Consider the following 11,958-nt stretch of genomic DNA (forward strand, 5'->3'; position numbering starts at 1 on the left):
GCTGTAATGAACCCACGCTGACACATCATTATCACCCAGAGTCCTAGTTTACATTGTGGTTCACTCTTGATACAATATATTTTCTGGGTTGTGACAACTGTGCAATGACATGCTTACACCATTATAGTGTCATTCAAAGTATTTTCTCTGCTCCATCTGTTCATTCCCCCCCTCTTTGCTCATCACTGGCAATCACTGATCACTTTACTGTCACCATAGGTTTGGCTTTCCAGAATTCCATATAGTTGGAATTGTACAGCATAGGGTCTTTTCAGATTGACTTATTTCATGTAGTAATATACATTTACTATCTCTCCAGTTCTTTGCATAGCTGGATGACTCATTTATTTATAGTGCTAAGTAATATTCCACTGTATGGATATTTACAATTATCCATTCGCCAACCGAAAGGCATGTTGGTTGCTTCCCAGTTTTGACAATAATAAATAAAGCAAGTTTTGTTTGTTTTTTAACGTAAGTTTTTTACTAGTTTGGGTAAAAACTATGGGGAAAAATTGTTGGCTGGCATGGTAAGAGTTTATTTAGTTTTGTAAGTAGCTTCCAAAGTGCCTGAATCATTTTGTATTCCTACTAGCAATGAAAAGGGGTTCCTATTTCTCTATATCCTCACGAGCATTTGGCTTCGTCAGTGTTTTTAAATTTTCATCATTCTAATAGGTATGTAGTGGTATAAGATTGTTTCAACTTGAATTCCCGAATAATATATGATGTTGATGTTTTAATATGCTCATTTGTCATCTTTGTATCATCTTATTAGGTGTTTGTTAAGATTTTTGCCCATTTTAAGATCATTTTGTTCATTTTCTCTTCGTTGAGTTTTAAGATTTCTTTGTATATTTTGGATAACAGTGTTTTATCAGATATATATTTTGCAAATATTTTCTTCCTATGTATGAAATCACTTCTCATTCTCTTGACATTGTCTTTTGCAAAGCAGGTTTAATTTTAATGAAATAGAACTTATCTATTTATTTATTTCATGAATTGTGCCTTTGGTATGGTATCTAAAAAGTCATCACCAAAGTCCAAACTCATCTAGAATTTCTCTTTGTTAGCTTCTGTGAGTTTATAATTTTTCATTTTACAATCAGTTTATAATCCATTTTGAGTTATTTTTTGTAAAGGGTGTAAGGTCTGTGACTAGGTTTTTTTGTGTTTTTTGTTTTTTTTGCATGTGAATATCCTGTTGTTCTACCACCATTAATTAAAAAAAAATTATTCTTTCTCTATTGTATTGCTTTTGCTCATTGTAAAAGATTAGTTGACTATATTTGTGTGAATTTACTCCTATACTTTCTGTTTAATTAATCTATTTCTCTATGCTTTCCTAATACCATGCTATCTTGATTACTGTAGCTTTAACGTAAGTCTGATAGATGAATAATGTCAGTTTCCAACTGGTTTTCCTCAATATTTCATTGGCTCTCCTGTGTCCTTTGTATTTCTATGTAAAACTTAGAATTAGATTCTCTATATTCACAAAATAATGCGCTACTATTGAGATTGCAATGCACCTGCAGATCAAGTTAGGGAGAGCTGACATTTTTACAATACTGAGTCTACTTATCTATCAACATAAAATATCCCTCTATTTAGTTCATTTCTTTCTTCAGAGTTTTGTAGTTTTCCTAATATAGGTCTTGTATATATTTTATCAGATTTGTAATTAAATGTTTGTTTTTAATTTGGGTGATAATGTAAATGGTAATGCATTTTTAATTTCAAATTCCACTGCTCACTTCTGGTATATAGGAAGGTATTGACCTTTGCATGTTAATGTTCTATTATGCGATATTGCTATAATTGCTATAGTTCCAGATTATTTTCTTTGTTGGTTCTTTGAGATTTTCTACATAATCATGTCATGTGTGAACAAAAATGTTTAATTCTTTCTTTCCAATCTGTATACCTCTTATTCCCTCCTCTTTTTTGTCTTATTTCATAATTGCATAGCTGGGACTTCCAGTACTATGTTTAAAGAAGGGGTAAGAGGGGACATCCTTGCCTTGTTTCTCATCATATTGAAAAAGATTTTAGTTTTTCACCATTATGTATGATGCTTGCTGTAGGTTTTTGTTTTTTTGTAAATTTTCCTAATCAAGTTGAGAAAGTTCCCCTCTATTTCTAGTTTGCTGAAAGTTTTTATTATGAATTAGTTCAGCATGTATTAATGTGATGATGTACTTTTTTTCTTTAGTCTGTTGATGTGATGGATTACATTAATTGATTTTGTATATATATTGATTTCAGGGAGGAAGAGAGAGAGAGAGAGAAAGAGGTAGAGAAAGAGGTAGAAACATCAATGATGAGAGAGAATCACTAATTGATTGCCTCCTGCACATCCCCCACTGGGGAATGGAGCCCTCAACCCAGGCATATGCCCTGACCAGGAATCAAACCAGTGATCTCTTGGTTCCTGAGTCAATGCTCAACCACTGAGCCACATCCAGCAGGGCTAATTGATTTTAAATGTTGAACCAGCCTTGCATACCTAAAATAAATTCTTTTTTCTTCAGTGTTGGATTTAATTTGTGTTTTTGTTTAATTATCACCATAGGATATGTTTTCATTGATTTTAAAGAGAGAGAGAGAGAGGTGGGGGAAGAGAGAGAGAGAAACCAATGTGAGATGAAACATCAGTGGGTTGCCTCCTATATGTGCCCCAACAGGGGATGGGACCCTCAACCTTTTGGTGTACAGACGACACTCCAATTAACTAGCCACCTGGCCAGGGCTAATTTGCTAATATTTTCTTGAGGATTTTTACATCTATGTTCATGGAAGTTACTGGTTTGTAGTTTTCTCCTCTTGCAACCAGCATCTTTGATTTTGTTACTATGGTAATGCTGGCTTCAAATAATGAGTCAGGAAGTAGTTTCTCTTTTTATCTTCTGGAATAGGTTATAATGTATTGGTATAATTTCTTTCTCATATAGTAGACTTTACCACTGAACTCATCTGGGCGCTGTGCTTTCTGTGTGAAAAGGTTAATTATTGATTCAATTTCTTTGACTTGAGATTGAGGCCTGTCAAGATTGTTTCTTCTTGTGAGCTGTTGTAGACTGTGTCTTTAAAGAAATTGGTCCATTTTGTCTAGTTTTACAAATTTGAAAACATAAAATTGTACATATAGTTTCTCCAGTACTTTGCACTTAATGGCCTTGGGATCTGTAATTATGTTTCCTTTCTTATTTCTGACTATAGTAATTTGTGTCATCTCTCTTTTTCTCTTAGTTACCTGGCTAGAGGCTTATTGATCTTTTTTAATAACCAACTTCATTTTTGTTTATTTTCATTATTTTTAATTTTATTAATTTTTGTTCTTGTTTTATTATTTTTATGCTTGCATTAAATTTATTTTGTCAACTTTTTCTAGTTTTCTAAGGTGGAAGCTTAATTATTGATTTTAGATCTCTCTTCCATTTATGTATTTAAAAAATTTAAAAAAATTTTTTGTGTTTTGTAGTCATTACTATGTAGTTTAAATATCTTAAAATTTATATTTATTCATATTTATTAACTGATAAATGTGCTGTATTTAAGTGTGTTATTTAATTTCCACTAATTTTGGGGCTTTCCACATTTTTTTGTTGCTCTTAAATTTTGGTTTAATTCTATTGTGATCTGAGAGTGTACACTGTATGATTTCTATCCTTTTAAATTTATTAAGGTGTGTTTTATGGCCTAGAAAGTGGTCTATCTTAATAAATATTCCATGTGAGTTTGAGAAGAATGTGTATTCTGATGTTGTATAAAATAGTCTATAAATGTTAATTAGATCTAGTTGATTGATGGTGCTCTTGAGCTTAGCTATCTCCTTACTGATTTTCTGCCTACAAGATCTGTCCATTACTAGTAGAGCAGAGTTAATATCAACAACTACAACGATGGATTCATCTATATCTTATTGTGGTTTCATCAATTGCTTTTTATCTCACACATTTTTTTAGGTGCATATACATTAAAGATTGCTATGTCTTTTTAGAGAATTGGCCACATTAGCATTATGTAATACTTCTTTTTATCTCTGATTATTTCCCTTGCTCTAATTCTACTGGATCTGAAATTAACCTGGCCATTCCAGCTTTCTTTTGATTGCATTAGTATGCTTTATCTTTCTCTATCCCTTCTTTATCTTTGATTTATAATCATCTTAATATTTAAAATGTGTTTCTTATATACAACATATAATTGGTTTAGCTTTTGGTCCACCCTAATGATCTCTGTTTTTTAATTTTTGTATTTAGACCATTGACATTAACAACAACAACAACGTATAAAAACTTTTTTAAAGTTAAGATCATAATATATAGAGATAAAGCTGTGAAATAAATTACATGTCCTATCTAATAAAAGAGTAATATGCAAATTGACCATCACTCCAACACACAAGATCGCTGCCCCCATATGGTCAAAGATGGCTGCCCCCACAAGATGGCTGCCACAAGATGCCAGCAGGGGCGGGCAGTTGGGAGAGACCAGGTCTGCAAGGGAGGGCAGTTGTGGGTGATCAGACCAGCAGGGGAGGGCAGTTGGGCTGGACCAGGCCTGCAAGGGAGGGCAGTTAGGGGCAATCAAGCCTGCAGGGGAGGGAAGATAGGGGTGACTGGGCTTATAGGGAAGGGCAGTTGAGGGGGACCCAGGCCTGCAGGGGAGAGCAGTTGGGGGGGACCAGGCCTGCAGGGGAGAGTAGTTGGTGGGGACCAGGCCTGCAGGGGAGGGCAGTTAGGAACAAACAGACTAGCAGAGGAGAAGTTAGGCATCAATCAGGCTGGCAAGGGAGTGGTTAGGGGGTGATCAGGCTGGCAGGCAGAAGCGATTAGGGGCAATCAGGAAGGCAGGCAGGCAAACAGTTGGGAGCCAGCAGTCCTGGATTGTGAGAGGATGTCCGAATGCCTGTTAGGCCCGATCCTGGTAGGATCAGGCCTAAACAGGCCATCAGACATCCCTCAAGGGGTCCCAGATTGGAGAGGGTGCAGGCTGGGCTGAGGGACACACACCCACATGTACGAATTTTGTGCACTGAGCCTCTAGTATATGTATAAAAAGAAACTATTGCCTACCAGAAACTCTATACCTTATAAGTTCCTTACTGAAATCCTAGCCTTTCTGGCACACTTTGATGTGAAATATCTGAACCTTGGGAAATGTGTTGAGTAAAACATGATCTAAAGGCAACCATTAATAGACTCACTGGCGAAAGGTTTCTCCCACCACTCAGACTCAGGAGCACTTTTAAAGATAATAGCCAATATCCATTTATGATATTAAAAATGACTACATTGCCTTTTTACAGAATGGGGATAAAAGTAAAGATTAAGCACCTGCCCTTCCCCAAATCAAAGTCAATTAAAAAACTTGGAAGGACAGCAAAGCTGTAATGAAAGGTGTCACTCATCGGCCCAGAAAATCATCCCAGTCATACCACCCATGGAAATGCCACTGAGACACTGTGACCCAGGTAGCCCTGGAGTCTCAGAAGAGCATCCAGTAGAGGTTTGTATGACTTACCACCAGGCATTAGGAAGATCTTCTTGATTTTGGACTTTGCCAAAAAATTCAGGATAACTGCCTGGGACTTATAATGAATATCAAGTTCTACAAGTAGCATATGGATCAGATTGAAAAAGCTCAAAGACTATTGTTATGACTAATACTCTGCTCAGGCCTGATGGAGAGAAGCCATTATCTGTCATTCAATTGCCTCATGACTATGAACTAAGCATATTGCAAACCACCACTAAACAAACAAACAACACTATGCTGAGCAAAACAAGCCCATCACAGAAGGACAAACACTCCATAATTCCACTTATATAAGGTATCTAAAATAGTTAAACTCCTAGAAAGAGGTAATTTAATGGTGGTTATCAGGGACTGAAGCGGGAAGAAAACAGGGTTGCCATTCAATGGGTAAAAAGTTTCAGTTATACAAGATGAATACATTGTGGTGATCTGCTGCACAACATTTTTTCCATAGTTAACAAACCAGAACTATGTACTGAAAAATTTAAGATGGTGGATCTCATGACAAGTGTTCTTACCACAATCAAAACAAAACAAAACTAAAAGAGAAACCAAAACACCATTTTAGATACATGTATACATCTGCTCCCTCAGAACTCCAGTAAACTGCAGTAAAAGAAAAAATAATATGTACATGTATAACTGACAAAGAGAACAGAAAAAGGTGTCAACAAAATTCTGAGGATGGAAAAGTGATGCACAGATGTTAAAAAGTTTACCAGAGCAGAGAAAGCTGAATTCTATGTAATGAAAGGGGGAAAGCCAACATTCTGATAGAGGAACATCAGAAACACAGTAAATCTAGGTTCCACATGACTATGAAGGAAATGGTATAACGTGAGCCTGAAAACCGAAGGACTGCTTGAAACACTGTGTAAGTTACCCTTGGGAACCCCTGTGCAGCCTCTGCACGCAGGTAAGTGCCTCTTCAGCACAAGACTGAGTTAAGGTCTGCAGAGAATGAACACCAAAGGAGTTAACGTCTGCAGAGAATGAACACCAAAGGAGTTAACGTCTGCAGAGAATGAACACCAAAGAGTCTGCATTTACACAGACAAGGTAGAACCGAGAGTAGACATGAGGTTCTGACCTGAAACCAGTTCAGTTTAATGAAACCTGTTGTGCATATTGACTGATAAAATGTCCATCTATCTTCCCAAATAATCCCCCAAATTTTGACTTATATGATTGTAATTGTTAAGAAGACTATTGGACTAAAACACAGCAACCATAAAGCATATATTTTTCAGAAAAATATATGCAATATAAAAAAGTCCTATGTTTAAGTAAACATTTCCATAATAGTAAATGTATAATACACACACAATCAAATTTGAGTAAAATGCTCACAATACTAAAGGATATTAAGCCAAATAAAGCTGAAATAACCTTATTAGAAATTGTTCTCATGGTTTTCAAAAGTGAATGATGTGGAAATCACAGTTTATTTCAACTTAAACATAAAATATCATTACATGAACTAGAAGATGTTCTGAATGGTTAAAATGCCATGACTACAGAGAACTGAGAGGAAGCAATAGTTACATTTCGGAGAGCATAATGAAAAGTAGGTCAAATGAAAGAAACTTGAGATAGACACTGAAATAATAGGAATCCTTATCATTTGTTTTATAATTTATGTACATGCTCATTCATGCATCAAAGACTGTATAATTCAGTTTAAAAATTATTGTAAGATGATTTTCCTTGAGGAAGACTTGCGAACCTCTCAGAAATATTAATCATACTATTAACAGCTCATTTTAAAACTAGGATTTAGCATGACTCTCTATGGAAGAAGTAGGAACAATGTGCCCTCTCTTTATTATGTTAATATGTTTTGTTTTTTTGTTTTTTGTTTTTCCCTCCCTTATGACCGCTTCTCTTGATAATCATAGGTAAGTATAAATGAAAAGACATGTAGTTAGGCCAAGAGAACTTCCAAAATTAAAGGTATATAAGTAGCACAGTTTAAACATAACATAGTGTTCAGAAATATTTTCTTTAGTTGTGCTTGCCAGTTCAATTAATAATTTAAATGATATGGACACAAAATTTAGTTCTCACTCCTGGAACAGAAAAGTATTCACTTTATGAAAATATACTCACAAACAATTACAGAGTAAATTTACCCCATCATTAGCATTCACCATATTACTTTCTAAAAAGTATACCAAAAATGTCCTGTCACTTTTATCTTAGCATTACCATAATAATGTTTTTGTATTGATTGTTTTGAAAGAGGAAAGGAGAGAGAGAGAGTAACATCCATGGGTTGCCTCCCGCAAGTTCCCCCAATGGGAATCAAACACATAATCTATGATGCTCCAACCAACTGAGCCACACAAGCCAGGGCAAAAAATAACTTTTTAAATAGTTATTAAAATGGAAAAATGCCTAATTTGGAGTAAGTAAACTCTCACAATATTGTATGTGTGTGTGTGTGTGTGTGTGTGTGTGTGTGTGTGTGATTTTACTCATTTTTAAAATTGAAGAATAAAAGTAAATCCAAATTGCCTAATAAAACATTATATAAATAAATAAAAACTCAGCAGGCTGCCCTGACCCATACTGTTCAGTTGGTTGGAGCATCATCGCATACACCAAAAGGCTGTGGTTCAATTCCTAGTCAGGGCACATACCTAGCTTGCAAATCCAATCACAGTCAGGATGAGTACTGGAGGCAATCAATGGATGATTTTTTCTCTCTCTCACTCCCCCTTCAGTGAAAACATATCCTCAAGTGAGAATTAAAAAACAAACAAACAAACAAACAAAAAAATACTCAGCAGGCTAAATATTATATGTAAATATCTTTTTTTTTCTTTTAAAAGGCAAATTTAAAGACTGTAGGTACTTTCTGATTTTTTAAAAATCATAAAACCTCCTTATGAGATATGGTGCCTCATTTTAATGTCTCTTTTTCTGCAAACCTCCATAAATCATATTCTATTCACCTGTGGATTATAAATGATTTCAATCAAGTCTCTTTTCAGTTATAACAACAAATATATGTATATAAGATAATTTGCCCCCCACAAAGGAGATACCATCTATCAACATCAAGCCAGATGCTAATCTTATTTCTAAAAAAGCAACATCCTAAATAAATTTAACTCTTCCAATAAAATTTCCAATAGAAAATTTCAGCCAGTTTTATTCTAGAAATGAACAAGATTGTTCTAAAATATAAAGTAAATGAAGATGCCGAAGAGTATCCAAAACAATTTTTAAAATAATAATAAAAGGGATGAATTAGAATATAGAAATAGTAGTAGTAGTAGTAGTAGTAGTAGTAGTAGTAGTAGTAGTAATTGTGAAAGAGAGAAAAAATGTAGGTCAATGAAGGTAGATATAGACCCATACGTAAATGATATATTGATCTTCAATAAATGTACTAAATGAATACAATGGGAACACCTACCTCACCCCATACATGAACATTTACTTAACATGAATTATAGACCTCATTTTAAAGGTTATTATAACTGTAACTCTTCTATAAGAAAACATAGGAGAAGGAGAAAATGGCGACGGAATAGAGTCGGGTTTGGAGTCTGTTCCTGGGGCGGAGAGTCGGAGCAGCAGAGGCTCGCAGAGGGAGTGTATGTGGGCAAGCCAAGGGACAGCTAAACTCCAGGAGAAGGCGGGGGAGTGCTGGGCAGTGTTCCTCTGACCGCGCAGCACCCACAGGGGCTGGGTCCCCTCCTGGAGCTGCGGGCTCGCCGGGCACCTCGCCATCTTGCAAGGAAAGGAGGATTTTAGTGGAAACCTGACTTTCTGCGACAACTGCAAACACTGAACTGCTGTGATCACCACACCACCGGTCCCCTATCAGCGCAGACATTCGGATTCAAAGAAACTCTTCACTGCACCACGGAAAGGTCAGATTTCACCGGAAATGAGGGGCGGTTTCTAATCCCCTCGGTGGGTGAGGGAAGCGCGGCAGCCGCAGGACCGGCAGGAGCCGGGAGGTCTGTGCCTAGAAAAATCGGCGGCAGTTGGAACTGCCGTTATCTGTGAATGAGGAGGGGGGTCTTCTGAGCTGCTAACAGAAATGACCTCTTGAAAGCAACTCATTTTAATCTGACGAGGAGGGTCAGACTAAGAATTTTCAAAGGAGTGCAGGCTCCTTAGTCTGGTGCACAGACCCACGGTCCGCACACCTGGGCTCTTTCCGACTCTAATTGCTAAGCCCAATACACAGAAAAACCCAGGTGGAAACCCTGAAAGACTGCAGGGGGAAGGTGTTTTTTCGGAACCTGGGGACCAGAGCTGCATGTGACCATCAGAGAGGCAGCTCTGAGGCGCACACCTCCACAAGCTCTGAGGCGCACACCTCCACAAACCTGTAGTGAGTGCCATAGAGGGGAAAAAAAAAAAGAGCTAGAGAGGCCCGGAAGTCAATTCAGAAACACTGCCACCCAGGGGCTGAAACGCTAATTGTCTCTGGTGTAATCAAAAATAAATACGAGAAATTAAGACACGGCTGGCTTAAAAAGCAGGACTGGCTTCCAACACTGAGGAGCCCTGGAATGAAGCTGAACTGAAATACCGCCCAGACTGGGAAAAAGGCGTACCAAACAGAATAACAGAGGAAGTGAATGACAGCCGCTACTGCACATTTTAGTCTTCCTATTTTTTAATTTTCAATTCTTTTTTCAATTTTTTAAATTTTTTATTCTCATATTTTTTATTTGCATTTTTTGCATCTTTTACTTAAGAAACTAATTTTTTTTCTTTTTCCTCACTCGATTTTCACCTTTTTAATTATTACATTTTTATTTTCAATCAGCAATATTATTACTATTATTTTACTTTTTTTTTAATGTCATTTGATTTTCTCTTTCTTTTATTTTTGGATTAGTGTCCTACATTCGATTTGCATCTTTCCCTTACAATCGCTTTACCCTATCTCAAAGCTAACATTATGCCATCACTCTCCTCCTAACCTTTCCCCCTTGGTCCCCAGTTTATCTTAACCCTTTCTGGCTTTAGATTTTCCCTACTTTTTCAGTTTACTCCCTGCTAAAACTTCACCCTACTTATATATCTAATTCCCAACCCCCTGCTCCAAATCCATACAAACCTCTCTCTACGCTACCTTTAAAAAATTATTTTTCTCTCGGGCCTTTTGTTGTTGTTTGCTTGAATGTTGATTAGATTGAATTTTTATGCTTTTTTATGAGATTGTTTTGATTATTCTTTTTGTTGGTTTGGTTGGTTCTTTTGTTTGCTTTGTTTTTGTTTATTTTTTACTTTTGTTTTCCCTTGCCTCACTTGATATTAGCTGCTGTTGCAGTTTGTATTAATCTCCAGGCTCGTGTTGCTGGAATTTGCTGGGAATAGTGGTTGTTCTAGTGGAGTTTACTCCCCATATATATAGTTTGTTCCCCTTTTCTCTCTTAGTATCATTCTTGTCTCTCTTACTTTTTTTTTCTTCTTTTCTTTTTCTTTTCTGTTATTTCTTTTTCTTTTCTTTCTTTCTGCTCTTTTCCCAAGTTCAGATTCACACTCTTTGTTTTTTGTTTTTTGTTTTTTTCGTTGTTGTTCTTTCTTTTTACTCTCCCTCTTCCACTCCTATTCCCTAATTTGTCTTTCTCTGGTGGTTACCTTTATTGGAGGTTATTAATATCGTGAATACAATTCTGTTCAGTGCCTTGTCTGTTGTGCCTGGTTGTGTTGTATTTTATACCTTGAAATCAACGCCAGAGAGAGAAATCTATATAACCAGACATCCGGAGAAGAGAGACCATGAGGAGACAAAGAAACAGCCCCCACAGGAAAGAGAAGCAGGCATCACCAGAAAAGGAAGTAAACGATTTAGAGGCAAACAACCTATCAGAGAAAGAATTCAGAGAAATGGTCATAAAGTGGCTGAAAAGGATGGAAGACAAATTCGACAATATGAGTAAGAACCAAGAAGAAATGAAGAAGAACCAAGAAGAAATGAAAAATGACATCGCTGCTGTAAAGAACTCAATAGAAAGCATAAAGAGTAGACTAGATGAAGCAGAGGACCGCATAAGTGAGCTAGAAGACAAGATGGAAAAAAATACCCAATTACAACAGCTTCTAGAAACAAAAATTAGAAAGATTGAGGAGAACGTAAGGGAACTTCGGGACAATACAAAACAAAACAACATCAGGATAATAGGGGTGCCAGAAGGAAAGGAAACTGAGCAAGGAATAGAAAACCTGTTTGAAGAAATAATAACAGAAAACTTCCCTGATATAGGGAAGAAAAAACCCACACAAATCCAAGAAGCTCACAGAGTTCCAAGCAAAATGAACCCCAAAAGACCGACGCCAAGGCACATTATAGTTAAGTTGGCAAACACCAACGACAAAGTAAGAATCTTACAAGCGGCCAGAGAGAGACAGACAGTTACATACAAAGGAACCCCCATC

This window comes from Eptesicus fuscus, chromosome 15 (genome assembly GCF_027574615.1).
Source record: "Eptesicus fuscus isolate TK198812 chromosome 15, DD_ASM_mEF_20220401, whole genome shotgun sequence".
NCBI classification, from domain to species: domain Eukaryota; kingdom Metazoa; phylum Chordata; class Mammalia; order Chiroptera; family Vespertilionidae; genus Eptesicus; species Eptesicus fuscus.